The sequence below is a fragment of the Chanodichthys erythropterus genome, chromosome 9 (genome assembly GCF_024489055.1).
Source record: "Chanodichthys erythropterus isolate Z2021 chromosome 9, ASM2448905v1, whole genome shotgun sequence".
Taxonomy (NCBI): Eukaryota; Metazoa; Chordata; class Actinopteri; order Cypriniformes; family Xenocyprididae; genus Chanodichthys; species Chanodichthys erythropterus.
The window spans coordinates 35,240,167-35,246,553 of NC_090229.1; positions in this window are offsets into that span (position 1 = coordinate 35,240,167).

Genomic DNA, 6,387 nt, shown 5'->3' on the forward strand with positions numbered 1-6,387 from the left:
AAAAACAAACAAAAAATAATATAATAAAGATACAAACTTTTAAATATTTATTTTTGTGGAGGGAGCTTCAAAAAGTTGTAGTGACATTTCTTGCCAAGAAACTACCACAGATGAACGAAGACACAGAGATGTGAATATTGGTTGATTATTGGGTTACTAATAAATGGGTCAATGATGTAGTCATTATTACTATTATTTATTAGGGGCCAAGCCCCGAAGGGGCTGTAGCCCCTATTGTAATTGTAAGTTTTCCCTTTTATTATTATTATTCTTCCTCCCGAATGGGAGTCTATGGCAGCCCTATCAACGGAACATGAGAAAATGATGAAATTTGGCACAGTTGTAGAGATGCTCATGAATAGTGATTGGACCAAATTTGGAGTCTCTAGAACCAACTCTATAGCGCCACCACCAGTTCAAAATTTCAACATTCTAACGGTTTTAACATTTGAACTGTTTGTCATAGAAAAATTAAATTTAGTTCATCTGATTCGTCTCTTCATGCTGATGCTATTCAACTTCTTACATTAAGTCTCCACCCATTACAGTAGCGGCCATTTTGAAAAGTACAGTATTTGTTTTTTCGCTTCTCCTCCTTCAAAATTTGTCCAATTTTGTCCAATCTTTGATCAGATTATCTTTGGACTGAGCCGCACAGAAATGACTGAACAGATTTTTTTTATTCATCTTTGTTCAAAGGTTATGATGTCACGAAGTTAACGAGGTCGACCCAAAATTAGTATAGAGGCTGTATCTCGGCCAAACTTTGAGCAATCGAAACAAAAATTGGTACCCTTCATCAGAACCATGGTCTGAGGGTCTATGCCAAACTTGGGAACAGCGCCACCTACAGGTCATGAGATATGAAAAATGGCTATTTTGGCCAATAACTTTTGAACAGTTTGTCAGAAAATCAAGATCTTGGTGTCTATGGATTCCCTGTGCCATGCCGAATCCGACGATACCGATTCTGTCAATATTGGATGAATCACGTGTCCGCCATTTTGAATTTTGTCATAAATTGCGATATCTTTTAAACAATTTGACATATCTTCACAAAAATTGGTATGTATGACCTTTAGAAGGTCGTGAAGGTACCTGAGAAGTTTCAGCACAGCGCCACCTACTGTTCCACAGATGTAATGATTATTTCAAAAACGCTTATAACTTTTGAAAACACTTTCCAAAATGTGTATGCTTCATGTCATTTTATTCCCTGGCTTATGCCGATTCCGACAATGTATCATTTGTCATTTTCCTTAAATGTACCTGTCTGCCGTATTGAAGTAAATGAAAAACAGTTTTTTCGCTACTCCTCCGACAAATTTTGGTCAATTTTGTCCAAAATCAGCTCAGATGATCTTTGGACCGAGCCGCACAGAAATGACTGAACAGATTTTTGATATTCACTACCATTTCCGAGATATTCATCTCTGAATGTGACCTTGCTTGTGTTTGTTGTCTTATGCTAGTTAGCTTAGCACAGTAATTGCTTTGCATGCTAAACTATTGCTATTCTTTCTAATGTGGTCTTCAGTCAACAGGTTAACCAAAACTTAGTTGGCATTAAATAACTGTGCATACTAATATGGTTAACATGCTATGAAGCTTTTTTTTTTGTGAACTCTTTCTCACACTGAAACCTCTGCTTAGCATACTGATGATCTTGCATGGCTGATTAGCTCAATGTGTTACGCCACGGATCCCGAATGCTATGCATCGTGGGTTCGAAACTCAGTGTGACACATGCCCAGACCGCATGAGGTACTGTGGCAGGAAAAGATGCAGAACTTGTCTGTTCTAGGCATTCTGCCTAAAACTGGTCTAATCTGAAGCTATCACATGCAATTCCTTTATGTCCAAATTCGTAGTTATTCTTCTTCCCCCGTATGGTAATCAATGAACCATAAGAAGGAAAATTATCAAATTTGGCATGCTTGTAGTGATAGTAATTAAAAGTAATTTGACCAATTTTGGAGTATCTAGGACTAAGTCTATAGCGCCACCACCAGTTCAAATATTCACTTTTGTAAAGGTTATAACTTTTGAACCCTTTGTTCCAGAAAAATGAATGTCAATACAACTGATTCCTCTCTTCATACTGATCACATTCAATATCTTACATTAAGACTCCACCCAGTACAGTAGTGGCCATTTTGAAAAGTACAGTATTCCATTTTTTCACTACTCCTCCTACAATTTTTGTCCAATTTTGTCCAAAATCAGCTCAGGTGATCTTTGGACCGAGCCGCACAGAAATGACTGAACGGATTTTTGATATTCGCTACCATTCCCAAGATATTCATCTCTGAATGTGACCTTGCTTGTGTTTGTTGTCTTATGCTAGTTAGCTTAGCATGCTAATTGCTTAGCATGCTAACCAGTTGTCATTCTCTTTAATGTGGCTCTTCAGCTATCAAGTTAACCATGAGCTTCATTAGCATTAAGTTAGCTTAGCATGATAATATGGTTAGCATGCTAAGTAATGCTTTTTTGTAAATTCTTTCTTACACTAAAAGTTCTCTTCCACAGATTGTTGAATGTGCATCCTCAAGTAGCTCAATGTGTAAAGCCAGTTACCTGATGAGCTCTGCACCCCAAGATAGTGGGTTCGAATCCCAGGTGGAGCGGTTTTATGAAATAGTGTGTTTTGATTCCTTTACTGCCTCTTGGATTAGAAATAAATGCTTTTTGTTTCATGCTGTGTTCATTTTCATCTAAGCTTATGTACATTCTGAGTTCATTTTCGCCCGTAATTCTGAACCAGCTGTTTCATGTTTGTTCATTTTCTGCTGTTTTTCCTCTTCCTGCTCTGTATTGCGCTACAGCATGATGAGCTGCAGAATGATCTAAAGTAGTTATTAAATATAACATTCAGTGCAGTTTTATAAAAATTCTTTCATTTTGAGTTCATTTTCACATGAACTAATGAACTTCGGCAGGTGTGCCAACATTCACCTGCACAGTGGCGCAATGAGTTGAGAAATGGACATTGGACCCGGAGGTTGTGGGTTCGAATCCTGTGTGGGGTGCCTTTATACAATTGTGTGTAATGAGTCATTTTGATACCTTTTTTATCCAAATAAGCATTGTACTAATCTTTATTCCTCTTGAATGAGATACAAGTGTTTTTAGTTCATTCCCTGTTCATTCTCTGAACTTCTATTGATTTTCATTTCATTTCCACCTGTCCTTCTGAACCAGCTGTTTTGCATGTACATTCAATTTCTGCTGTTTTTGCTCTTCCTGCTCCGTATTGCGCTACTGCCCCTTCTGGGGCTTGGCCCCGAATTGCTGCTTGCAGCTATATTTATTATTATTATTATTAATTTATTATATAGAATATATTATATTTTAGTTGATAAACCACATGACATTATGAGAGTAATTAAATTTAAACTTTTCTCGAAAAAGTCATGCATTTTTTTCCAATAACAACCAAAACAGGAATACAAAAATTACACTCCTAAGAACTTTGTATATATTTTAGGGTACGCTTACACACGCTTACACAACAACAATGTATAAAAATGGAAAAGTTTTTCCTTTGCATTTTTCGTGTACAGACGACAACATTGTCAAAAAGATCCCTGTTCACACAAATCCGTGAAAAGGATTAAAAATGCTGTATTCTGCTGACAGGCCAGTAGTGGGCACTGTCACGACACGTAATACACATGCGCATGACGTCACCATTTTCACAAAATCGTGTTTTTGTAGTTTACACAGAGATGATAACGGTATCGTTTTCAAAAAATTGCACTTTGAAACCTATATTCAAAACTTTGCATTTTCAGGCCCCTAAAACGCTGTTGTCATGTAAACACACATAAAAAAAAATCATTTAGTTGAAAACAGTTTTTTTTTTGTTGTTGTTGTGTAAACGCTCCTTTAGTTTCTTACAACCACTAGGACCAATTTCTCCATACTTAAGTCACTTTTTTTAAAAGTGATCACAACAGCAGTCTATGTGGGCTAAACTGTGGGTCATTTATCACTTCTTTGGCACAAAATGCATTCGATAACTACATCATTCAAATTACATAAATTCTTTTCTCACTTTGACACAACCACTACTCAATAAACCTACAAGTCAATTTTCACATTTACATACTCTTCAAACTGTTATACTTAGGTTCAAACCAATAACATAATACAAGACTGAATAAGACAGCAATTTGCTACAATACTACTGTAATACCATGTTGAATCTAAAAAAATGAAATACAATGAAAACAATTAGATGTAGCTAAACACATGTTAGTTTCAATTTCATTATCATCCATTCAAAAGAGGAAAACTTAGGAATACTTTTGTACTGTAATGGACATGGATCATGTTACATATACTACAGTGAATTATGAACAGTAGAGATTGTCATTCTTGTTTTGTAAAGTAATTGTACAAAAGAAAACATAATGTGTGAAATAATACCTTTTCTTAGTGTTTTTAGGTCATTGTTTTTTGAGTGACAAAGTTTGTTGGGTGAACCCTTTGCTATAGTGTACGGAAGAATGGCTTGATTGCATCTATGAAGTGTTTTGGTCATTTAAGTGTATTTTAAATGTGAAATTAACTGTGAAGTCTGTCTTGGCTGTGCCAAGTGGAGAGTTGGTAAGGAGAACTGTGTGAAGAGTTTTGAAAAAGTGACCTATTGAGAAATGTGTCATAGTGATTGTATAAAAATAAAAAATAAAAACTGTAAGATATTTCTTTTCTTTGAAAAGATTTTTCCTCTTAAATGTGATTGACTCAAATATACAAACAACTGATGGCATATAATCACAAAAATATTATGTAAATAAAACAATTCCAATCCCATTTTTAGTCATTCACACATCCCGACTTCCTCCATTCACCGCACTGAAAGTAAAGTCTATAAAATGATTGTGGTCCAAACAGACCTGATTCAGCATTTTGAGCAATCAGAGAATGGTAACATAAAATCAATAAAGGAACTACCTCTATGGAAGGGTTTAGCTCTAACCCTAGTCAAACACTATAGCTAATCAAGGGCTACGTCTGAAAGCTTAGGCAGCTGACTTGTTGTCTCACTGCCCTATCAGGCAGTGATATTGCAGGCAGTGTTTGCGCACGAAGGCACATAACAAAATTGATTTTGGCCAAACTTCAGAGGCAGCATAACAGTTTAATGATCTACAACAAAAGAGCTTTGGAACTAAGTGAATCTTTAATTACTACAATATAAATTTCTTGCCTGAAATGACATCAAAAACGGAAAATGTTGGTCAAAAACATACATTTACACACAAACTGACCACCAAATGCACCTTTCAGACGCCATCTTTATTTTTTACCTTAACTGTCACAATGGAAGGGACATGATTGTGGGATATCAAAGGCAGTGAAGCATAAGGATTCAAAACATAAGATTTTTAAAATTAACTCAAAAGCCAGTGAAGGGATGACAAAATAGGGAAGATATAGTCCCTCTTTTTAGACTCAATCAAAAGTCTAGCGACCACATTTTGAACAACTTGCAATTGTGATGATGAAGATTGAGGAAGACCATATTAAAGAGATTTGCAGTTATCTAATTGTGATTTTATAAGTGCATGAGTCGCAACTTATAAATCTTTACCTGAAAGAAGATGCTTCAACTGTGCATCTCAATTGGAAAAAGCCTCCTCTAATAACAGCACTCATTTGTTTCTCAAAAATTAGTGAAGAGTCAAAGATCACTCCAAGGTTTTTCATTTGTTTGCATACACTGGTTGAGAGAGGACCTAACTGGGCTTCCAGAGCAGGGAGGAATTTGCAGGACAATCTAGAATTAAAACCTCTGTTTTATCCTCATTTAGCTGCAAAAAATTATTTGTCATCCACCTCTTAAAGGGATAGTTCACCCAAAAATGAAAACGTACTCGGTTACTAACGTAACCTCGGTTCCCTGAGATACGGAACGAGTACTGCGTATGGGGAAAGGTCTCCCTTTTTCCCCGCTGCTGAAGCCTTTTTCAATAACGCAGTGTAACTGCACCATCATTGGTTCACTCATAGACAAGTTGTTGAACCAATGACGGCGCGGCATAGCTGCGCGGCCTATGGCGACAAAGCGCGCGAATATTCCCGCCGAAATGGGCGGGGTTAAGGGCTATATAAGCAGGCGTTTCGCCATAGGATTTCAGTGTCATTCGACTGAAGCGACGACCCTGAGCCGCAGCCTCGTGGCACGGCAAGTATCGCAGTACTCGTTCCGTATCTCAGGGAACCGAGGTTACGTTAGTAACCGATTACGTTCCCTTTCGATACTTCACTCGTACTGCGTATGGGGAACGAATTCAACCACGCCGTGCCACGGCTGGGAACGATATAGCTTGAAGTTTGGACACCTGAGAGGGGGCCAAAAAGACAAGCGAGAGGGCA